Genomic DNA, 25997 nt, shown 5'->3' on the forward strand with positions numbered 1-25997 from the left:
ATAACAGCTCTGCTGGTATTAGATGTGCGTCCAGTATCCGCCATTAATGCAGTGGGTTTTAGACAGTTAATGGAAGTCCTGTGTCCCTGCTACCGTGTCCTTTCTAGATTCCACTTCTTTAGAATAGCAATTCCCAATTCCCAAGGACATTAAAAAAAATCTTATTACTGTCCTCCAAAATGCCGTTGTGCCCACTGTCCACTTAACCACAGATATATGGACAAGTGGGACAGGGCAAACTAAAGATCATATGACTGTGACAGCCCACTGGGTAGGTGTATTGCCTCCAACAGTGCAAACAGCAGCAGCAGTATCTAACAAATGCCAGCTCATTCAGAGGCAGGCTACTCTGTGTATCACTGGTTTCACTAAGAGGCATACCACAGAGAACCTCTTAGAAAAACTCAGGGAAATCATTGCAAAATGGCTTACCCCACTTGGACTCTCCTCGAGATTTATGATTTCTGACAATGCCAGCAATATTGTGCGAGCATTACATGTGGGCGAATTTGAACACATGCCATTTTTTGCTCACACAATTAACTTGGTGGTGCAGCATTTTTAGAAAAATGACAGGGGCATGTAGGAGATGCTCTCGGTGGCCCGAAAGATTTCTGGACATTTTTGACATTTAGCAACTGCGTGTCGAAGATTGTAGCACCAGCAAGAACTGTTGAATTTGCCCTGCCATCAGTTGAAGCAAGAGGTAGTAACTAGGTGGAATTCTACCCTCTATATGCTTCAGTGGATGAAGGAGCAGAAAAAGGCCATCCAAATCTACACTGCAACCTATGATATAGGGAGAGGAGCGGGAATGCACCTTAGTCAAGTGCCGTGGAGAATAATTTCCATATTGTGCAAGGTTCTCAAACCCTTTGTACTTGCCATATGTGAAGTTAGTTCAGACACTGCCAGCTTGCGTCATGTCATTCCCCTAATCAGACTTTTGCAAAATCAGCTGGAGAAAGTGAAGGAGGAGCTGAATCTGAGTGATTCCCCTAAGTATGTCAGACTTGTAGATCAAGCCCTTCATTCACTTTGACAGACTCCAAAGGTTGTCAATCTCTTGAAATCAGATCACTATATTTTGGCAACCATACTTGATCCTAGGTTTAAGTCATACCTTGTGTCTTTCTTTATGACAGACATAAATCTGAAAAGATGCAAAGAGCTGGTGGTGAAAAAATTGTCAGCTCAAGTGGAACATGACACGGGAACATCTCCTCCTTCATTTTCTACAGCTGCCAGAAAAAAACAAAATTTTCCTAAGACCCACTGCTGGTGGTTATGCAGATCAGTCAGCAAAACCTCATGACATCTGGTTGGGTCTGAAAGAACTGGCTACAATGAGTGACATGTCTACCATGACTTTGTCTGATACGGTCACCATTCAGAGAATAGTTTATGACTATTTTAGGTATAACCTCCAAATAGGCATGTCAGACAGTCTGTTTCACTACTGGCATAAAAAAGTGGCAATTTGGAGTCTCTTACACAAACTGGCTTTGCTGTACGTAAGTTGCCCACCCTCCAGTGTGTACTCTGAAAGAGTTTTCAGCGCAGCCAGGAACCTTGTCCATGATCGCCATAGGAGGTTACTTCCCCAAAATGTGGAAAAGATGATGTTCATCAAAATTAATTACAAATTCCACGAGGGAGACCTTTACCAGCACTTACATCCAAAAAATACAGAAGCGTCTGTAATGGTGTATTCCAGTGGGGATGAATTAATATTGTGTTAAGAAGAGGAGGACGCACACACTGATGGGGATGACGATGACAACATCCAATCTAATGTACTGTAATGCCAGTTTGTATATGGGATAATTGCCACCAATGTCCACTGTGCATTGGCAGCTTGTTTTGTAGGGGTCCAAACAAACCAATAATTTCAGCCACAAGTGGCAGTCCCTTTCGCTGAAGTGATTGGATAAAGTGTGAATGTCCTGTTTCATGTATACAACATAAGGGTGGGTTGGAGGGCCCAAGGACAATTCCATCTTGCACATTTTTCCTTTCCATTATGTGCTGTTTGGGGCATTGCTGTCTGATATTTTTAATGTTATGGTTTATGAATGTCCAGAAATTGTATTGGCCACAGACAGCATCTCCTGCATGCCCCTTTCATTTTTTTTAAAGAAAAGTCTGAACCAACTGCTGCTTGTTGTGTCAACCCGGCGGCACAAGTTGCACAACAGTGACATTCAGCCAAGGGTTCTCAGCCCTCAAAATTGCTACATGGCTCAAAGGCCGCATCCTGCTTCATGGCCCAAAGGCCACCTGTCATTACACTTCACCAGCCCTCAAGGCTGTAACGGCCGCAACTTGCCAAGAGTTCCAGCCCTCAAGGCTGTTGCAGGACTTCCTTCCTAATCATAGCTCTGTATTCCACTACTACTCAGTCCAGAGGCTGCATCAACAATTAACTATCAACTATTAATTCTTCAGCCAGTGGCTGCACAAATTATCAAGTATCAACTCTTCTTTCTTCAGCCAGTGTCTGCTCCAACTATCAATTCTTCACCCATTGGCCGCACCAATTGTCAAGCATCAACTCTTCTTACTTCCGCCAGTGTCTGCGCCAACTTTTAACTATCAATTCTTCAATCCTCAAGGAGTACCCCAACCATCATCTTTGCACAGTCCTCTTTTTATCACTCAGTTTTGAGCCAGCTAGGTGGATGCAACCTTTAGGCCCTTAAATAGATGAAAAAAATCAATATTGTGAGCTTTGAGGTGGTGAAAATTGACTGGAAATGAGTGGAAATAAATGTTATTGAGGTTAATAATACTGTAGGAACAAAAACAGGCCCATTTTATGTGATTTTATCTGTTTTTATGACTTTTTAAGAAAAAATCCAGATCCAAAGCCAAAACCGAAAAACAAAACATGGAGGTGAGGTTTTGGCAAAACCAATACAGATCCAAAACCAGGGGAGATCCAGATAAAAAGCCAAAACACGAGGGTCGGCTCACATCTCTATGTATTTTGCACTTGGGGTTGGGCACTCTGATGAGATATACCACCAGCCAGGTGCTCATTCTTCTTTGTTGTATGCTGCATCAGCCATGCTTGCGTGACTATACCATTATTGTACTAGGCCTATATTTGCAAGCTCACTCAATGCTCCATTCCGTCTCTGTAAGTGTAAGGAGTCATAAAAAGTGGTGGATTTTATCTAGAGGAGCAGGACTGCAGCTCCCCCGGTAAAATTGCCACCTCCATTGTCTAGACTGACCTTGACTTCCCATAGGAGGCACGATCTAGTATTTACTATTCACACACCGGACAGGTAGCCTGGAATGTGATTAGCAGAGACCAGTGGGAAGCTACTCCCCTGTCTTGCAGTAAACCTTACCCAGCTCTATGAGCTGCAGCTTGTGTGCATGCGTCGTTCTGCCAGTGTTTGTGCGTATGCACCAGTCCCAGCTCCTGCCAGATTCATTGGGAGACCTGCGCCACTGGTATATGGGTTATATAAAAGGTATGGTGCTTGCTGCTAACCTCTATATGGGTACCCAGCCCAATCTTAAGTATAGATAATGTTTGTGGGAGGTGAGCGCTACACACTTGAAATTATATGCAGAAGTGAATTTGGAATTGGTATTTTTATTTTTATTCTTGCTAGGTGCAAGGCACAGGGTGTCTTGTGCCAGTATATCTATGCCACAAAGTAAAAAATAGGGGGGAGTACAGTGTGATCAAGTCAGTCCTTTTGTAGAGGGACCTGATTGTCAATCACAGTGACCCTCCGCAGGTCTGGTGTATAAGGGGTTGTTAATGCAGTGTCTCTTACACAGTGATGATATAGATTCAGTCAATATCACCCATGGGTAGGTGTTGTCAAGCCGGTCTGTGTCTCTGTACGCAGGGTTTCTCAGTATGTGTCTGGTGGGGCAACATCCCTTATCCCCCAGGTGTACAACCCTCGGCATCCTTGCTTGTTCACCTCCAGGTGAGTGATCTCCTCTTCTCCATCCTCATCACGGTTCTTCTGCTTCCCTCTGGATGTCAGCGCACAGGGCTCCATGTGCTGGCTGGGAAGCAGCGTCCTCACCGTGTTTTGCGAGACTTCCCAATCACTGTGCTCCCGCGAGAGTGCGCAGTGTGCTGGGCTCAGCAATAGTGCATGGTGGCTCGACTCGGCACCACGAGGAGACTGAGAGAGGGTGGAAAGACCTTGTAGGTGTATGTGATGAATAGGTGATTGTCTTCCAACATGTATCGGCTTGGTTGAGCCTTCCTCATGGAATTGTGTGTATCATATTCAAAGGCTATTTATAGGGTGATCCTGGTGTCCGCCTTCTTGGTGGTGGTCCTATAGATAAGTTCTGGTGGCCATCTTGTGTGTGGCAGTGATAACATTTTACATGTATATCGGTAGCCATCTTGCTTGTGGTAGTGATACCATTTTACATGTGTATCGGTGGCCAACTTGCATGGGGCAGGTTATTATTTTTATTAAGTCCACCATTTCTTGGTGGTTATAGGATATTTTGACAGTACTCATCTTGTGTATGTCAAGATGTGATAATAACTTACACAGAAATAAGCTATCTATGTTTGACAAGTTAATCTTGCTATCCTGTTTCCTGGAAATATATTTTTATGCGCATCCTCTTGGCATATACAGGCAGTTATTATATACATATATAGATGAGATTGTAGATAATGGCACTGTTGTATTCAGGTGTTATGGGTGAAAGGAAGGGGGATACACTGGGGTGGCTAAGATGGACCCAAATGGTAGGTGAATATATATTATTAACATGTGATGACTGACTTAACCTCATTTTCCACATTGAGGCCTTGTGGTTTAAAGGTTTTTAAAGTGTATATCCACTTTAATTCCTCCCTGTTCAGTGTTCTATCAAAATCCCCTCCTCTCCAGTTCTTCTCAATTGTGGTTATCCCCATATATCTCATCCCTCTGGGATCCTTATTGTGTGTCTCTCTGAAATGTAGGGATAGATTGTGTGATTCAAGTCCTTTCTTAATATTACACCGGTGTTCAGATATAAGTGTTTTCAAGTTGTGTTTTGTCCGTCCTATGTATTAAATTCCACAGGGGCATTCAATTAGATATATGACCCCTGTACTGTTGCAGGTAATGTGTTGTTTTCTTCTGTATGTCAGATTGGTGGTATTGGATGTGAATTTCTTAATTCTTTTCATGGTTGTTTGTCCGTCTCTGCAGTTTTTGCACATGCCACAAAAATAAAACCCTTCTCGGATGCTGGTATTATCCAGGGTCATCTGTCTCAATGCTCTATCTTTGATGTGGTTTTTAACTAATTTCTGTTTAAGATCAGGGGCCTTTCTGTATATTACTCATGGTCTTTCGGGTATAAGATCTATCAGTATCTCATCTTCTTTTAAAATGTGCCAGTGTTTATTTAGTATCTGCAGTAATTGTCTGGTGACTTTGTTGAATTTTGTTATAAATGAAATTTTGTAGGGGTTGTTCATCTCATCGTTCTTCTCTTTGTAGGAGAGCAGCAATTGTCTATCAATGTTCTCTATTTTTTGGTAAGCATCTTCTACTATCTGTGTATTTTTGGCCAGAAATTGTTCCTTCAGGTTCTGGCTTTGTATTTTGAAGTCATGGGTTTGAGTGCAGTTGCATCTTAATTTAGTAAATTGCCTAACCGGGATACTTTTAAGCCAATTGTGGTGGAGTCCACTACTTGACAAGATATAGCTGTTCATGTCTATGGGTTTGATGTTTGTTTTCTTATGGAGTTGGTGACCTTCGGTATAGATTGTGATGTCTAGAAAGTTTACATTGTGATGATTGTAGTTAGTCATGAATGCCAGGTTACAGTTGTTATCGTTGATGTGTATCAAAAACTCTTTGAGTGATGCTTCATCTCCCTCCCAGATGAAGATCACACCATCAATGTAGCACCGCTATAGGACCAGATTTGCGCCAAAGCCATGCCCTGACCAGATGTTGTTGTCTTCCCAAAAGCTCATAAAGAGGTTGGCATAGCTCAGCGCAATTCAAGTTCCCATGGCGGTCCCAGTCTTTTGGCGATAGTATTTGTCCCCACACCAGAAGTAATTGTGGTGGAGTATATATTCCATTGCGTCAATAATAAATTCCATCTATTCTGTTTTGAGGGAGGTATCTCATGTCAAAGTAGTGCTTGGTGGCTTCCAGACCTTGTTTGTGGTCTATGACTGTGTACAATGATGTGATGTCACTTGTACACAGCCATAGATCATCCTTCCATTTCACCCCCTGTAAGGTTCTTAGCATGACCATAGTGTCTCTTATGAAGGATTTTTTGTTCCTTCACATAGGACTGTAGAAAAGTATCGATGTATCTGGATAGATTGGCAGAAATAGAGTCAATCCTGGATATTATGGGGCATCCTGGTGGATTGTTTATGTCTTTATGTACCTTTGGTAAATAATAAAAGACTGGTGTTACTGGGTGTTCTATGTCTAGGTATTCGTATTCTTTCTTGTTTAGGATTCCTGTGTCTTTACCTGTTATCAGTAAATTTCTAAGGGTTTGTTGGTATTGTGCGGTGGGGTCTTTGTGGAGTGGTTCGTAGGTGGAGGTGTCACTTAGGATTCTGTGTGATTCCTGGTTGTAGTCTGTAGTGTTGAGTATCATGATACTGCCGCCTTTGTCGGCAGGTTTTATGATCAAGTCCTTATTATTACTCAGAACCTGTAGGGCTTCCTTCTCTGCCATTGTAATGTTCATTGTTCTTCCTTTACAGTTGCTTTGTATGTGTTTGATATCTCTCATGACTAGAGATTCAAAAGTGTTAATGAAGTGGCCTTTTGTATGTTGTGGGTAGAATTTGGACTTAGGTCTGAGATCTGTGTGTTTATATCCGGTCGTTTCCTGTTGGTTGTGTCTGTATGTGTTGTCTACATGATATTTTGCCAGTGTGAGATTCCTGGTGAACTTGTGTAGATCGAGGTATGTCTCGAATTTGTTAAGTTTTGCTGTTGGTGTTAATTTCAGTCCTTTGTTTAGAAGTTGTGTCTCAGTTTGTGTTAAGTCTGTGTTGCTTAAAGTTATGATTCTGTTATTGGTGGGGACATGTTGAGATGTTTGGTGGGTTGTTCTCCTGGACTTCTTTCCTCCTGTGTGTCCCCTTCTCGTGTGTCTAATTTTCTCTTTTGTGATTTGTCTTTCGTTCTACAGAATGCCAGTCCTGCTTCTTGTTCTAAAAAAATGTCCCCCCATGTTGTGTCTTTATTTGTATCGATCTCTGGGTTTGGTGCTGTAGTTGTGAAAACTTTTCCTAGTGATTTTCTTGCTATTATTTCATAGTCATCCTGTTCGTCTATGCTGTATGTAGAGAATGATGTGTCAATTGTGGATTCTAGGTCTGGTTCTGTTGTTTCCTTTGTCTGTTTGGTGATTCTTTTGCATCCTTGCTGGTCTGTTGTTTGTTTATGTAGTTTTGTCATGTATTGTTGATATCAAGGTCAAAAGAGATAAATAGTGTGAGAATTCAAAGGTGCACTCCAGGGGCCATAGAAGAAGTAAATGCTTCTTTGGAATTTTAAAATATAACCTTTATTAAATATTCAATTAAGATCACATGCAATAGGTTAAAATATAGATAATAAAGTGCTGAAAAAATAGAAAATGTGTGTTAATAGAGGGATAAAAAATCCCTTCTGCTGAGACACAGTCTTGTTGATATTAATTGCTCTGTATTGTTTTAATATTAATACGCTACTGGGTTGGAGCAGTTTATAGAGCCATCTGATATCTGATGCTATAGTATTTATTTCAATTGAAAGGTGTATTATTGTGACTCATCAGTGTGGTCAGATAGTAATATCTCCTCTCAAGCCAGACTGTTTATTCGATGATACAGTAATGGAGCAATTGCAACATTGTAAACTATATTTTGTTTCAATGTTGTCAAGGTACACTGATATTATTGATGTAGCTATTTCCCTTGCAGGTTGATTTGTTGAAGGAAATATTAGTAGGAAATGAAGGGAAAATGAATAATGTTTTTTTGTGTGGTACAGATAGAAGGTATATAATACTTCTTAATATTTATTTGCATATTCCACATTAACCAGATAACATTTATTTGTAATCAGATGCTCCAGTAGCATCTATTATCTCTCTTTTCCATTGTTTGCTGTTATGTACAGTGTGGCAGTTCGGCAGCTGGTCTGACTCTGCCCGCTGCTGTCAAACCCCCCTTCCCTATCTGCACTGTTATTGCCGTCTGCTGGTGCAGCCACGGGTCTGACACTGCCCGTTGCTGCCTTTCTCTGAATCCTGTGTGTGCCAGACTGAAGCGCTAGTATTGCACGCTGGTATTGCTGTCTATGGGTGCAGCCGCGGGTCTGACACTGCCCGCTGCTACCTCTCTCTGAGTGTATGATTCAGAGCCGGACGATCTGACAAGAGCGCTCGCTCTGAATCAGGGCCCTCCTACCTATTATTGGAGCGGCCTCATGGCCGCTCGCATAGCTGTGGGAGACCACCCACAGCTTATGCGAGCGGCCAAAAAGATGGTCGCGATGGTCAAGACCATCGCGACCATCGGGCTTGCGATGAGACCCTGCCGTAGGGTCTCGCTGCCGCAAGCCCAGGAGTGCTTTTGGCTCTATCAGACTAGTGATGTCAGTGGGGCCAGACCCAGACGGTAGGCGTTCCCATGGGGACGCCTCTGTCTGGGGAGCCATGCCCCCGGCACGCCCACCAAAGGGGGCATGCTGTCACTCACCATCGACAGCACACCCCCTTTAGTGCGAGACCCATAGCGACGGCTTGGCCATCGCTATTCGGGTCTCGCGCATGCGCATGATGGAGCTCCCTCCGTCATGCACATGTGCACTAGGGCACCATCGACCCACTTGCGAGTGCTCAGCGCTTGCGAGCGGGTCTGAATCAGGCCTTGAGTCCCGTGTGTGCCGGATTGAAGCGCTAGCATTGTGCGCTGGTACACACAAGGTTCACTGTACATGTGGACCTTCAAAGCTGTGGCTCAGCAGTGAGCCGATGCGTATTTCGCCGGATGTCCGGCTCCTTCTGGACAAGCCGAGTTGCCGTCATAGCTGTGTATAAATACCTCAAACAAGGCAACCGTTGTCAGGGGGGTGTGTCAAGAGATTTTTCTTTTGAATAGGGTGTTATTATTGACTTTAAAAATAGTAAATTACTCTCTGAAGTTATGAATGTCCCTTAATTATATTAAGAAATATATTAATAAATTGGTTGAAGGTAAATATATTTAATGTATAAAGGAGGAAAGAAAAAATACTAATTATAGTATGATATAATTGTATTTGAATCTGTAATTATATTAAAACTATATAGTTACTTTTAGTCATTATAATATATATCATATATAGAGTCAGATTCTTATTGAATAAAATTTAATTAATATTGTGTTCCTTTTTTTTGGTGTCTAATTACATATATAATAGTTTTAAAATGAATAAAAAAGACCAGCTGCCGAACTCCCACATTGTACATAACAGCAAACAATGGAAAAGAGGAATAACAGATGCTACTGGAGCATCTGATTACAAATAAATGTTATCTGGTTAATGTGGAATATGCAAATAAATATTAAGAAGTATTATAAACATCTTCTATCTGTACCACACACAAAAAACATTATTAATTTTCCCTTCTTTTCCTACTAATATTTCCTTTAACAAATAAACCTGCAAGGGAATTAGCTACATCAATAATATCAGTGGACTTTGACAACATTGAAACAAAATATAGTTTACAATGTTGCAGTGGCTCCGTTACTGTATCATCGAATAAACTGTCTGGTTTCAGAGGAGATATTACTATCTGACCACACTGATGAGTCACAATAATACACTGTTCAACTGAAATAAATATCATAGTATCAGATATCAGATGGCTCTATAAACTGCTCCAGCCCAGTAACATATTAATATTAAAACAATACAGAGCAATTAATATCTGTGCTGTGTCTCAGCAGAAGGGATTTTTCATCCCTCTATTAACACACATTTTCTATTTTTTCAGCACTTTCTTTATTGTCTATATTTTAACCTATTGCATGTGATCTCAATTGAATACTAAATAAAGGTTATATTTTAAAATTCCAAAGAAGCATTTACTTCTTCTATGGCCCCTGGAGTGCACCTTTGAATTCTCACACAATTTTTCTCTTTTGACCTTGTTAGTAACTAGTGAGTTAGGTAGCACAATTTCCTGGTAACTAGTGAGTTAGGTAGCACAAGTATTACGGGTACAAAGGGAACAATAATAAACCTGAAAACTCAATACAATCTGTGCAGGACTCCTACCAACCTTACTAACATGTATTGTTGATATGTAAGCCTAAGTTTCTTGTATGTTGGTGTCACTGGGTAGTTTTCTCTTTCGTTGGTCTTATAATTTTTTTGCTTTGTTTTGTGGGGTGGTAATGGTGATATCTTTTTCCTACTTGTGCTTGTGTTCAGTTTATCTCTGATTATTTTGGATTTTTTTGTTGCTCTAATGTTATCCTCACTTTTTTTAAGTCTGTTTTTGCCAATATTTTCAAGTGCTTTGAATTCTTTGTCCTCTCTGTATTGTTCTAATTGGGAGTTCAGTTTTATTATTTCGTTATTGATGGACTCTAGCTCAGTTTTGTGTGTTTCAATGATTAGTGTTATAAAGTGCATGGAGCAATCTTTGAGTATTGCATTCCACTTTGTCATTGTGCATGCTCAGTGGACCTGGCAGGCGGTGCGACATGGGCACTGCAGTCCGGGAAAGTGGCAGTCCCCCTCATCAAGATGTAGAGGAGCTGCAACTGCTCATCAATACAAAATGTGAATGCATCAATGTGGATGGAGGTGTATGAATGTTTTGTGTGCCTGAACATATATACTGCATGTATTTTACAGAAATAAAATATGCTTACTACACACTAGCCCAGTGGTTCCCAAACTTTATGGAATCACGGCGCCCTAGAGTATCAGCATTGTTTTTATGGCACCCCTAAGGCAAAAGTAAATTATTGAGAAATTCAGAGAAGGTTTAGTAAAGTAGTAAAGTGAAGTAAATTGTGCTTATCTGTCATCCTTAGGTTCAGTTATGTGGTGGTGGACAGGTGTGCACTTCTCTTTGTCCATATATTTACATTTACTTTGACCATAAATAATTTTATTGGTGCTGGACCACCAACCTGAGGCACTCCTGCAAGTGTCCCGAGGCACCCCAGGGTACCACGGCGCACAGTTTGGGAACCACTGCACTATCCCCACACAGATGTAATGCTGTAGGCAAGTCTAATATAGAGGTAAAGCTGAATGCACATAATAGAGGGAGGAGGGTTAAAGGTAGCAAAAATTTTTACAGATCCAAACCTCATCCATATGCCGACAAGCTGGTGAATGTTGTATTAAATTGATGTTGTTCAATAATACTGCAAGTTTTCTTGCTGCAAGACTCATTACACCAAATGCAGGGCATGCCATCTAAATCATAGCAGCAAAATGACAGGGCGATTGATTTCACAACATAAGTAACCCCCATCTACAGGAGCAGTTACTGTCATAGGCACAGTCAGCTCTGTAATTTTGCAGATATGGTTTGAAAAATAAGCGTTTCCATTTTTTGTTAACTATTTTAATTAGTAGTAGAGTCACTTTGCTGCATAGAATAAACTTAGCAATACAGCTATGAGTCACACAGCCATGTTATTAGAAGACAAGGGGAAGCTGTGGTCAGGCACGACTCAGGATTCACTTTCAATTGTCATTAAGAAGAACCATATAGTACATGGAATAAATTGTTGTTATTTTACTCTCTAACAAGCATGGTATATGTTTCATGTGTCTATGAGCAGCTTAATTTTATTTATTTATTAGCGCTGGGTACTTTTATATAGTTAGTGGTTTGGCACTCCCACCTCTGCTAGTTTTTTGACATTTTAATAGTTTGTATTGTCAGTTATATAAGAAGCATTTCTCTTTTTTTTTCTCTTTAGTATCTGGGGCATACCTCCCAACAGTCCAGCATTCAGTGGGACAGTCCAGTTTTTCTGGGACTGTCCGGTTGTGCCACCCGCAGGCCGAAGTGTCCAATGGTAGTGGTGGTGGTGGTTGGAGTTGGGGGGAGCATACACTGCTGCTCCTACTAGTTAATAAAGCACTCGTTGGCTAAGTTGATATGCCGTGTGGATGGATCTCCATTGCACACCACTTCTACTTACTACCACGGTAGGATCTGCCATTCAATTTAATAAATTCAGCTTTAACCATATTTTCAGTGGCACATCATATGAATTTCCTGTAGTCTAGCAACTCCCATTTAGTGCTCCAATGTTGAGTACCACAATATTTGCCAGATCTGCAGAAATGTTTATTGTTTTGTCCCAAATTTTGATGATGCCAAAGAGGGGAAGGGTTTATCCTGGTTCTCCAATGGGCAAATGTACCCTCAGTGCCTACTAAAGGCTATTTCGCCCAGGTAGATACTCATGGGGCTAGGATAGCTGGTTATTCAGACAGTCAGTGGAAAATATAACAAGGGTTGTTTTCAAATAATGTTCACTACCTTATTACACAGGTTCTAACTATAATAGGGTACAAAGAGTGTGGCTTTAACAGTGACTTCAGTACTTTTTGAGGAAGCCGTTGTTTTTATTAGAAGGTGGATAAATGCATTAAAGGGCAGTCGCGATTGTTGTCATTGCGGCTTACAGCTCGACAAAGGACAGGATCTGTTGCAGATGTGAAATACTGCACAGGTCTGTTCCTCCACGGATTGCAGTCTGGGAACTGCCAGCAACAGGGAGGTTTAAGCCATCGCTAAAGGACTATCTATGTCGATACTGGAGTATCAGCTTACAGAGTGTGGCCTCCAAGCACGTGGTAAATATAACTGCAAAGTAAGACTATCGACAACGATAACTATATCGTTGTTCGATCTCCCGGGTGTGCTGGATATTGATCATCCAGCACACCATGTACCCACCAACGACTATAACAACCCGTGATCAAAGATGGCGGGTCGCTATAGTAACCTGGTTGATATCAACCAGGTTGGCCTGCAAGCACGGGCGATGGTCGATATTGATATCAACCATATGTGCCCACGCATCGCAGGTCATTGGTGGCCGAAAAATGCATGATATGAACGATAACTATATGATCGATATCGTTCAAATCGGCCATTTAAGTTGTACCGTGTGTACGCAGCTTAACAGCTTAAACTATACTAATAATTGTTTACCTGTGTGACAAATAACCATCTTGTCATATGCAAATAACTAACACCTTGCCTCTTCCATACATGGATTACTTGCTAACATTATAAAGGTCTATTTGTGGACAATTGTTAGTGACTAAAGCATACTAATCAAGCTCACATCAGTGTGAGAATTAACCACCTACTTACTAGCTATTATTTGCATGCACTAGAAAATCACATTATAAATTTAAAATACATTGACAAGCACAGATTTGTCATTGATACATGGAATTGCGATAGTAATTATGAGCTTTTTCAAGTCTTTATGAAACAACTTAACTAGGTATTTGAAGGCTCCATAGCAAAGGTTTATGACCCCTATGTACCACCCAATGGTGAAAAATGTATATAACACATGTAACTTTGACAAGGAAGATGGGCCCCACTCAGCTCTGGTTACCATAACAACTGCACCCCTTGCATCTATGGTAGTTACACCCATACTGTTGTCCCTCTGCTTTTGACTGCAAGCTAAGCCCCCAGACCAACACTACTTGTGCCTCTGCAACTGGATGTGTGTAAACATCTGTTTCTACTCTCAGCAGCTTGGTCCAGAGTGATCATTAACCCTTAGCCAGTCTTAAAATCCTCCCCCTCCCCCGTCCAGTTTTGGTTCCTTACAACATTTTGCTTCCTAGTTACTAGGATGAGGTTCCCTGGTTAATGTGCTTGACTGTAATGGACTGGGCTTATCAAGGGAATAATGGCCCTTGTGTATGTGGAATTCTAGTTCAACATCTAAAACCATCTGAGTCGCTTTGAAGCTCTTATATTGCCATAATTCTAAAAATGTACAAAACCTTCACAAAACATAATTTGTACCAGTAAAGCTTTTATCTAGTTAGTATAGTGATATAGTGGTTAGCATTGCTGTCAACCAGTACTGGGGTCATAGATTCAATAATTACCAGGCCTTATTTGTGTGATAGTATATTTTCCATGTCATTTCATGGGTTTCTTCTGTGTGCTCCAGTTGACAAAATAAATGGTACATAAATTAACAGATGAAATAGACCCTGTTATGTGTGTCCATGTGGTAGGGAATATGGATTGTAAGCTCCATTGGGCCAGGGACTGATTTGAATGAATAGATGGTCTCTGTAAAGCATGGTGTAATCTGTCAATGCCATATAAGGAACTATTAATGAATACAGTTCTTGTATTTGCATTGCTGGAAAGTAATTTATATACTGTATGATACAGTTTTCCATTGTATTTAAGTGGTTCTGAAATAAGTTTTATACTGAAATTAAATTAGAATCCTAATTCATTTTAATAAACCTTCATAACTTACTACACCTAAACCAGACACTAAGGCCCGTATTAAAATAGCCGCGAAAAGCCAAGATCCGCGAAAAAGTATCGCTGATTGCGACTTTTCGCCTATCTGAAAATTATTGCCGTATTCAATTCCATCCTCTTTTCGCGTACGCAGAAAGTCAATGCAATGTAATAGGCAAAAAAGAATTGCCTCTGAATAGGTGAAGAAAAGAAGTGCAACATTTTTGTGTGGGGGTGCAAAGTTGGGGAAACAACTCAGAACCCTTGGGACAGACCCCAATGGACAACTGTGTCAAAAAATTCCTAAAAAAAACTTAAGAACACCCCAAAAAAGTGCTTTGAATTTGGGAGTGAAAAAGCACAAAGTGGGGGGACAAGTTCGCAACTAGCGAAATAAGGTTCTGGGGGTGCACTAAAAAGGGGCCAAGTGTTTTTGGGATTGCAGGTGCTTTAGAGACATTAAAGTATGCTTGCAACCATTTTCACGTACCCCAAATATGACAGGACTACATATTTTCCTAAAAAAAACTGCTTTATGCCATTCTTCACCACTTGTGCAAAGACGCTAATTAGTGGCAATCGTGCAAACTTAAGTACCCCAAACAGTTTTATTATGGCTTATCAGGCACTACTACATTGATCCCCAATGTTTCTGCAGCTTATCGGGGGGTTCAGGCTGATTTCCCTGATTCTGACACCACATTTCGCCTGTTCTGACTAAGCGTGTTGCCGTTTTCACGTCTTTTGGAATTGAATAGGGCGAATAGCGATAAGTTTACGTGGCTAAAATACGTGATGTAGGCGAAAGGTGCGGCATACAAAACTTTATCGCAGGTGTGAAACTAATTGAATACCGCCCTATATCTATTTACAGTATTAAGCAAGAAAGTGTGTGTGGGTGTGTATCTGTTTATTCTTTATGTACGGCCAGAGTTTTGTACCTTGCTCCACCAGATTTGACATGGTGGTGTAGTTTGACCAGGATTACGTTTTGGCTATGTTTGAAGTTTGTCAGAGTCATAGCGTTTTACATGGTGCCCACCAAGCAGGCCGTGGAGTCTCTGTTTTGAAATTTTTGTTTAAGCAAGTTCGCACAGGATGTCTTTCAGTGCCTAAAGCTGCACTGATCTGAAGGCACAGGCTTATATGTATCAGTGTGGGGCAGGTAGAGCTCCAAGAGCTGTGAGTCAGGGGATCAACTGTCACATTGCACCTGCACTGACAGTTACTAATTTCCTCCAAGCACATTTTCATATTCCATTGTTTGTGCATTATCCCACTTGATGGCCCCATTTATTAACATAGCTTTATACCAGCTGCATATTTAATTTAGTATTGCAGTGAGACAATTGAAATTGCCACTGTTATTCATCAATACTAACCGAGGTCCTCCGCTCAGCTGCTGGCAGCCTAACGCTGACAGCAATGGGCTTCTGTGTAATGTGCATGCGCAACTATCTGTCTGTACATGTGCATGGCACTTTAACCCGGCAGGGACCCAGCCATTGAAGCCGGAAAGTCAGCACTGAGTCCACATTGCTAGCATCTAAAGATGGTGAGAGCGATGCAGTGATGAACAGTGGTAATCTTTATTAAAGTAAAATAATTGTGAAGTCCGCTCAGCTTACTTGGAGTTCCAAAATCCAAAAGATTTATTTGCACAAAGAAATAAAAAAATAGTAACACCCCTTACAATGCGCATGCGTGGTTAGCACCAACACAAGGCTTCAATTCTGAAAGTCACTACAGTACAATTTATGGGTTCACATTCAAATAGTCCTTAGGGAATAAAATCATTGGGTACAGGCAGGGATCTGTGTGTACTTGACATTGGACAGGTCAGGACCTTCTCCTTTGTGTGTGCAGCCGGATCTTCATAAATCTTGAGGGCCCTGCTGATGACTATCCCATGCTGGATTTCTTTTGTTTTACAGTATCATGGGTGAGGGGAAATATACAGTTTCAGGGGCAGAACATTACATTGTTTAACTGCAAATAAAGGGATCTAGAACATTACATTAATAATATTACATTTATATTTACAGCAGAGATGCAGTATTTATCTATAAAACAATACATATCAAATGCTGATTAAAATAAGACTAAAAATAAATATACAGTTATTCAAATTGAATAGAAAATAGGTAATTACACTTATAATGAATATAATATTTATAATAACGTTGCAAAAAGTGTATTTTATTGTACTTCATTCAGTTTCAATATTTTAGCTTTGAGATCTTAGATAACTGCTGTTTGTTGAATAAAAGGTTGATTTAACCCCTTTTAGCGAGTGCTAAAGGGGCTACATATCATTGATAAATGGAGCCCTGAATTTCTAAAATGCCAGTGACCACCAGGGATGCCTCTGCAAAAACTTTTTTGAAGGTCGATGCACCAATCATGCTGCTTAGAAACTTGGATGTGCCAAAATTTTGCAATGGTACAACACTTTGCATAAAAACTCTCAAAGCCCATGTCATTTAAGCCACTGTTGTGACAGGGTGTGGTACAGAAGAGGATGTGTTCATTCCTCGCATCCCACTCATACCAATAGACATGCCATTTGAATTCAAGATATTTGTTTATACCTTAGTGTTGAGGTGACAGTGTCTAAATAAGTAGATAGGTCCTTTTCAACCTGGGCAATGCCGGGTATCCCAGCTACTTACATAAAATCCAAACTCTTGCAAATTTCTAGGTTATACCAATATCATGATTGGGGCCCCAATCTCCACTGAAAGACTGCAGTGCTCTAACCTCTCCTAAGTCCAATCTTTATATAGAAATTAAGTTAATTCTCTTGGTAATTAAAATGATCATGGATTTGAAGTTCTGTTGATCAGGGGTACCACAGCAAGCCCTCACATCCAGCAAAAGAATAGATATGTTATATAAGAAAAATATGTTGGACATTGAAGTGCACACAGGCTGTGAAGAGGTAATAGGATAGATAATATTCGCCAGAATCGTAACCAGACTTTTTGGTGCCCTGTACCAGAGAGAGCATTTGTGCCCCCCCCCATTTTTTACATAGGGACATAAGATACTGCACCTGAAAAAGGGCCATGGCCTCATGGGGAAGGGCCAGTGAAGAAATAGGGGGGGGGGGGGGGGCAGGAGATGCTGGGGAGAAAAGAAGAAGAAACAACAAGTGACAATGATAAAAAACTGGAAAATTGAGAGGCCCAAATAGTGCCCCCTGCCCTGCGGTGCCCTGTGACTTGGCCCTGGTCACTCTACCCTAGTTACGGCCCTGCTATTGACCACTCTTCTGCCAGCTAAGGGCTGGTTCTGATGATGGATCTCTGAGCACAGAGGGAAACTGCAAGTTCTTGTTTACATCACATGCGCAGATGTCAATTTACACATATTTGTTTATTAGGGGTGAGCGGGTTCGGATTTCTGAAATTCGAACCCCCCCGAGCACCCCCGATCCGAGGCCGATCCGAGTCAGGCTCGACTTTTCCCGCCTGACTCGGATCTGAAATCGAGGCAAAACGTCATCATCCCGCCTTCCGGGTCCGCGGGTTTTGGACCCTATATAAGGTACCCGCGTCGGCGCCATTTTCTCACTCGGCTGTGGACAGTGAAGAGGGAGGGTGGGAGTTAGGGCTGGCTGGGCTGTGTAGTGTAGTGTAGTGTAGTGCAGAGTAGTGTTGTGCTGTGCTGTGCTGCGCTGTGCTGCTGTTGTCCACTACTTCAAAGTCCATAGGGGCTGGCTGTGTTGTGCTGTGCTGCTGTTGTTAATAGGGGCTGTGTCCACTACTTCAAAGTCCATAGGGGCTGGCTGGACTGTGTTGTGCAGTCAGTTCTCCATAGGGGCTGTGTCCACTCCAAAGTCCTGTCAGTGTCCCAGTCCTAAAGGGGTGCTGTAGTGTTGTCCAGGGGGTGCTCTGTCCATCAGGGGTGCTCCCCCCAAGTGCTAAAAAAATAATATTTTTTCTGTGTTTGTGAATTGTGTGCGCAGTAGCCGCACGTGCATCAACAAAGTAGTGCCAAGCGTGCGCCTGTGTCATAAGTAAAGGGCCGGCTGGCTTGACCGTTAAAGGGTGCTGTAACCCCCAAAGTACACTCCAGTCCAAACCCCCCAAAAAAATATTTTCTGTGTTTGTGAATTGTGTGCGCAGTAGAAGCACGTGCATCAACAAAGTAGTGCCAAGCATGCGCCTGTGTCATAAGTAAAGGGCCGGCTGGCTTGACCGTTAAAGGGTGCTGTAACCCCCAAAGTACACTCCACTCCAAACCAAATAACAAAATATTTTTTCTGTGTTTGTGAATTGTGTGCGCAGTAGCCGCACGTGCATCAACAAAGTAGTGCCAAGCATGCGCCTGTGTCATAAGTAAAGGGCTGGCTGGCTTGACCGTTAAAGGGTGCTGTAACCCCCAAAGTACACTCTAAACCAAATAACAAAATATTTTCTGTGTTTGTGAATTGTGTGCGCAGTAGCCGCATGTGCATCAACAAAGTAGTGCCAAGCGTGTGCCTGTGTCATAAGTAAAGGGCCGGCTGGCTTGATCGTTAAAGGGTACTGTAAACCCCAAAGTACACTCCAGTCCAAACCAAATAAAAAAATATTTTCTGTGTTTGTGAATTGTGTGCGCAGTAGCCGCACGTGCATCAACAAAGTAGTGCCAAGCGTGCGCCTGTGTCATAAGTAAAGGGCCAGCTGGCTTGACCGTTAAAGGGTGCTGTAACCCCCAAAGTACACTCTAAACCAAATAACAAAATATTTTCTGTGTTTGTGAATTGTGTGCGCAGTAGCCGCACGTGCATCAACAAAGTAGTGCCAAGCATGCGCCTGTGTCATAAGTAAAGGGCCGGCTGGCTTGACCATTAAAGGGTGCTGTAACCCCCAAAGTACACTCCAGTCCAAACAAAAAAAAATAATATTTTCTGTGTTTGTGAATTGTGTGCACAGTAGCCGCACGTGCATCAACAAAGTAGTGCCAAGCGTGCGCCTGTGTCATAAGTAAAGGGCCGGCTGGCTTGACCATTAAAGGGTGCTGTAACCCCCAAAGTACACTCCAGTCCAAACCAAAAAAATATATATTTTCTGTGTTTGTGAATTGTGTGCGCAGTAGCCGCACGTGCATCAACAAAGTAGTGCCAAGCGTGTGCCTGTGTCATAAGTAAAGGGCCGGCTGGCTTGACCATTAAAGGGTGCTGTAAACCCCAAAGTACACTCCAAACCAAATAACAAAATATTTTTTCTGTGTTTGTGAATTGTGTGCGCAGTAGCCGCACATGCATCAACAAAGTAGTGCCAAGCGTGCGCCTGTGTCATAAGTAAAGGGCCGGCTGGCTTGACCGTTAAAGGGTGCTGTAACCCTCAAAGTACACTCTAAACCAAATAACAAAATATTTTCTGTGTTTGTGAATTGTGTGCGCAGTAGCCGCACGTGCATCAACAAAGTAGTGCCAAGCGTGCGCCAGTGTCATAAGTAAAGGGCTGGCTGGCTTGACCGTTAAAGGGTGCTGTAACCCCCAAAGTACACTCCAGTCCAAACCAAAAAAAAAAATATTTTCTGTGTTTGTGAATTGTGTGCGCAGTAGCCGCACGTGCATCAACAAAGTAGTGCCAAGCGTGCGCCTGTGTCATAAGTAAAGGGCTGGCTGGCTTGACCGTTAAAGGGTGCTGTAACCCCCAAAGTACACTCCAGTCCAAACCAAAAAAAAATATATTTTCTGTGTTTGTGAATTGTGTGCGCAGTAGCCGCACGTGCATCAACAAAGTAGTGCCAAGCGTGCGCCTGTGTCATAAGTAAAGAGCCGGCTGGCTTGACCGTTAAAGGGTGCTGTAACACCCAAAGTACACTCCAGTCCAAACCAAAAAAAAAAATATTTTCCGTGTTTGTGAATTGTGTGCACTGTGGCTGCACGTGCATCAACAAAGGAGCAGCGCCAATCGTGCGCCTGTGTCCCATAAGTAAAGAGCCGGCTGGCTCATTTCTTAAAGGGTGGTGTAACCCACAAAGTGCACTACTCTCCAGCAAAAATAAAAAAATATTTTCTGTGTTTGTGTGCGCTTTAGCCGCACGTATATATCAATATAACATAAATGGAGGACCAAACTTTCTCTGATAAAAATAAAATAGGGAAAGATCAAGAACCACTTCCTCTTAGTGCTGTTGCTGCTGCTGGGAGTTGTTCATCATCCCAGAGAGGAGGTAGGAACACCACCACTTTTACTAAACAATTGACCCTCCAACAGTCCCTAGCGATGAGGATGAAGTAAGACAGCAGTCATCCTGAAGCAAAACGTATAACTGAAGCCTTGACTGCTATGTTTGTGTTAGACGTGGGTCCGGTATCCGCCATTAGTGCAGTGGGATTTAGACAATTGATGGAGGTAGTGTGTCCCCGGTTCCAAATCCTGTCTAGATTCCACCTGCATCCTCAAAGCAGCAGCGACAAGGGTGCGTCTGTCTGTTAAAGGGTGGTGTAACCCTTAAAGTGCGCTCCACAAACAATAAAAAAATTCTTATTTTTTTTTCTGTCTTTGTGAAATGTGTGGGCTGTAGCCGCACCTGCATCCTCAAAGCAGCAGCGACAAGCGTGCGTCTGTCTGTTAAAGGGTGGTGTAACCCTCAAAGTGCGCTCCACAAACAATTAAAAAATTCTTATTTTTTTTTCTGTCTTTGTGAAATGTGTGGGCTGTAGCCGCACCTGCATCCTCAAAGCAGCAGCGACAAGCGTGCGTCTGTCTGTTAAAGGGTGGTGTAACCCTCAAAGTGCGCTCCACAAACAATAAAAAAATTCTTATTTTTTTTTCTGTCTTTGTGAAATGTGTGGGCTGTAGCCGCACCTGCATCCTCAAAGCAGCAGCGACAAGCGTGCGTCTGTCTGTTAAAGGGTGGTGTAACCCTCAAAGTGCGCTCCACAAACAATAAAAATATTCTTTTTTTTTCTGTCTTTGTGAATTGTGTGGGCTGTAGCCGCACTTGCATCCTCAAAGCAGCAGCGACAAGCATGTGTCTGTCTGTTAAAGGGTGGTGTAACCCTCAAAGTGTGCTCCACAAACAATAAAAATATTCTTATTTTTTTTCTGTCTTTGTGAATTGTGTGGGCTGTAGCCGCACCTGCATCCTTAAAGCAGCAGCAACAAGCGTGCGTCTGTCTGTTAAAGGGTGGTGTAACCCTCAAAGTGCGCTCCACAAACTATAAAAATATTCTTTTTTTTTCTGTCTTTGTGAATTGTGTGGGCTGTAGCCGCACTTGCATCCTCAAAGCAGCAGCGACAAGCGTGCGTCTGTCTGTTAAAGGGTGGTGTAACCCTCAAAGTGTGCTCCACAAACAATAAAAATATTCTTATTTTTTTTTCTGTCTTTGTGAATTGTGTGGGCTGTAGCCGCACTTGCATCCTCAAAGCAACAGCGACAAGCGTGCGTCTGTCTGTTAAAGGGTGGTGTAACCCTCAAAGTGCTCCAAAAAATAAATTTTTTTTTTTTTATGTGTTTGTGACTTGTGTGCGATCTAGCCGCACGTGCAGCAACACAGTAGCAGTGCCAAGCGTGCGCCTGTGTCATAAGTCAAGGGCCGGTTTGGACATCTGGTCCGGACTGAAGGACGTGCCAACAATTTCTGACAAGTCTACTGTCACTGCATATGATACTGTCCTCAAAGCAGCAGCGACAAGCGTGCGTCTGTCTATTAAAGGGTGGTGTAACCCTCAAAGTGCGCTCCACAAACAATTAAAAAATTCTTTTTTTTTTTTCTGTCTTTGTGAAATGTGTGGGCTGTAGCCGCACCTGCATCCTTAAAGCAGCAGCGACAAGCGTGCGCCTGTCTGTTAAAGGGTGGTGTAACCCTCAAAGTGCGCTCCACAAACAATAAAAAAATTCTTATTTTTTTTTCTGTCTTTGTGAAATGTGTGGGCTGTAGCCGCACCTGCATCCTTAAAGCAGCAGCGACAAGCGTGCGTCTGTCTGTTAAAGGATTACATCGGTGACAGCATCCAAGTAGGCATGTCAGACAGTCCGTACCTGTACTGGCAGGAAAAAGAAGCAATTTGGAGGTCCCTGTACAAACTGGCTCTATTTTACCTGAGTTGCCCCCCCCTCCAGTGTGTACTCCGAAAGAGTGTTTAGTGCAGCCGGGAACCTTCTCAGCAAAAGGTGTAGGAGGTTGCTTCTACAAAATGTGGAGAAGATGATGTTCATAAAATGAATTATCAACTCTTCCAGGGAGACCAGCCTCCAGAACGTACAGAGGGACCTGTGGTGGTGGATTCCAGCGGGGACGAATTAATACTCTGTGAGGATGAGGATGTACACAACACTGAAGAGGGTGAGGAATCGGAGGATGAGGACGACATCTTGCCTCCGTAGAGCCAGTTTGTGCAGGGACAGATTAATTGCCAGCTTGTTTTGTGGGGGCCCAAACGAACCAATCATTTCAGCCACAGTCGTGTGGCAGACCCTGGCGCTGAAATGTTTGGTTTGTTAAAGTGTGCATGTCCTGTTTATACAACATAAGGGTGGGTGGGAGGACAATACCATCTTGCACCTCTTTTTTTTCTTTGAATTATGTACTGTTTGGGGCCTAGTTTTTCAAACTGCCATCCTGTCTGCCACTGCAGTGTCACTCCTAGATGGACCACGTGTTTGTGCCGCCCACTCGTATCTCTTAGCATAGTCATCCAGCTACCTCGGTGCAACCTTTTGGATATAAAAACACTATTGTGAGGTGTGAGGTGTTCAGAATAGACTGGAAATGAGTGGAAATTAAGGTTATTGAGGTTAATAATAGCATAGGAGCAGAAAAACACACAAATTCTGTGATTTTAGCTGTTTTTATGCTTTTTTAAAAAAAAATACAGATCCAAAACACAAAACCCAGAACCCAAAACACGGAAGGGTGGTTTTGGCAAAACCAACCCAGATCCAGATCCAAAACCAAAACACAAAACACGAAAAGTGGCCGGTGCACACCCCTTTTGTTTATACCAGTCTCATTCTGAGTTGCAGCATCTGGTGTAAAATTAATGGGTGGCACGGGTTACCGCTTGCAGATGTACGGATCCCAGCATTAGTTCTCAGATTAGGGTGAGGTAGTTAATCCACAAATCTGTCCGCAAAGCCAAAGTTGTGTCGCGCACAATAGACTTATAATAGCAAAAGACAGCTGTCATTTAGTTGTAAAATGTAGTAAATTAGACAAATAATACAGTGTAATATACCTATTACTATATATAATTGAATACAAAAATTTTAACAACTGTATTAGTACAATGATAGGATCATTCCATCAAATTTATAAAAAAAAGAACAGTGTTGAGGGATCTCTGAAGGTACATATAGTTCCTTGCAGGATGCCGATGGCCAGAATACCGGCTCCAGAATCCCGACTGTAAGTATCAGGGTTAGAGTTAGGGGTAGGGTTAAGCACTAGGGGGAGAATTAGGGTTAGGCTGCGGGACGGGAGGGTTAGGATAAGGGTTACAGTACTTACAGAAATCTGTTGTTAACCTGACCTTCTGGAACCTGTACCCAACCATTCCTTACAGTCAGAATAGTAGTTATTGCAGTGAATAGTAGGCCTGATTCAGATTTGGGAATAGAATAAAAAGAGCAAGTAACTGTGCACCTCGGTAAAACCATGCTGCGCTGCACAGTGTTTTGCAATGCCAGTCCTCGGTAACCCACAACAGGTCTTGTTTTTCATGATAGTATTATCTCTAGGTTGTCTTTTTTAATTACTCCAATTCCATTGTCACAACCCATAATAGAGACCCCAGAATCAGACCCTGGCACTTACCGCTCAGGACGCTGTCGAAGCTGGATTAGTGGCTGAGACGGAATCAGCGTAAAAAATTAGCATGCGCAATGCCATCTTGCGAATGGCAGCTAGACTCCATTTTAGAAACAAGAATCTGCAAGACGCCATTTTGCAACCAGCGCCATTTTAAGTTACAACTCACGAGCTAAGTACAGATGGCAATGTTTTTGATAATCTTTTTAGAAGCCATAACAGGCCCATTCTGGGGACAAACTTGCATAGAGAAATACCAAAACAACTAGAAAAACAGCCTCCTGAGAAAAGTAAATAGAATAGACAATAGACCAGAATGCTGTGAGTGTTTTATATACAAATTGGGAATCCCTGTATATAGACAAGTATAGTTGTGGCAATTGTAATATAACCCAGACATTGATCTACACAATTGCATTTGTCTGAATCCTAAACAGGTTTTAGTCTCACTCTCAGACAGAATGACCTTCACAGCTGGGGGTCTCCACCTTGTTTAAGAAGTGAAGCTCACTGCCCATAACACATTTGCATTGCAGTTGAAACTGTTAGTAAGGAATGAGATATGTGTGTGTGTATATATATATATATATATATATATATATATGTTAAATCCATCATAAATGAATCTCATGCATAAACACCGCACATTATGCACAGTTGCGCTGCTAACATGACGCACAGTAGCGAATGCACAATGTCCTGCATGCGAACGCTGTTTATTAGCTGCATGGGTGCACATCTGCCCCAAATCAGATAAACCTAACTAGCGTCTTTTCTCATATCCCTAATACTTACATAATGCACACTTACACAAGGTTCCATAGCTATAAAATAAAAGATCCAAGTTTTATTCATTTATTACAAATGCTGTGAAATAAAGACTATTTGGTATCTGATGGTGCCCACACACACACCGACTTGCTCCCAATCAGCCTATGTACACGATTTCCCCTGAACTCTCCCTGAACTCTCCCCAGGCAGTCGTGGTCACGATTTGCAGTTAAAAATGTCCAATCTGACTAAAGATCTATCTTGCAGTTAGTGCATTGTATCCCAGATTGGCTAATCTGCCCTTCAGCACGGCAGATCTGAAGATGCGAGGTACGACGAGCGGGGACGCACATCGGCATCGTGATCAAGAGTAGAAACTCACGATTTGGCCATTTTTTACATGATCTGTCGGCACGATTCATCGAAATCGGCCAAATTGGATGAAAAGTCGGCATGTGTGTGGCTACCTTAAGGTTTAATACATGATAAATAAACCGTGTTTGGTATTATACTGATCTGCACTTTATCCACAGCTTTCTGGTATCATCGGTGTGAATATCGGATCATGCGTTCGCAACTTATGGACCGTAAAGACATAAAGAACCAAAATGTACTTTGTAAAACCAACAGTCTAGATTTGCATGAGGTGGGAAAACGAAGGTAACCAGCTGTTGGAGGCTGGACTGTGGCCATTTGAATCAACCTGTTAAGTACCTTGTAACAAATGCACCGTGAAGGAGAGCCAATGGAATCGTAACAAGACCTCTCTTTTGTTCAGCTTATTTCTGGGGGGGGTATAAATATGTGTGCTCTGACCCTGGGTTTCTAGTCTATTCTGCTGATTGCTGATTAACGGAGGTCTTTTGCTGATGCCGGAATCTGGTCCCAGAGCGCTTGCGTATGTATGACTGTATCTTGGGTCTGTATAATTTCTTTGCGCTAAATTGTTCTTAGATCACAGCGT

The sequence above is a fragment of the Taudactylus pleione genome, unplaced genomic scaffold (assembly GCF_031769625.1).
Source record: "Taudactylus pleione unplaced genomic scaffold, aTauple2 ptg000296l, whole genome shotgun sequence".
Classification (NCBI taxonomy): Eukaryota; Metazoa; Chordata; class Amphibia; order Anura; family Myobatrachidae; genus Taudactylus; species Taudactylus pleione.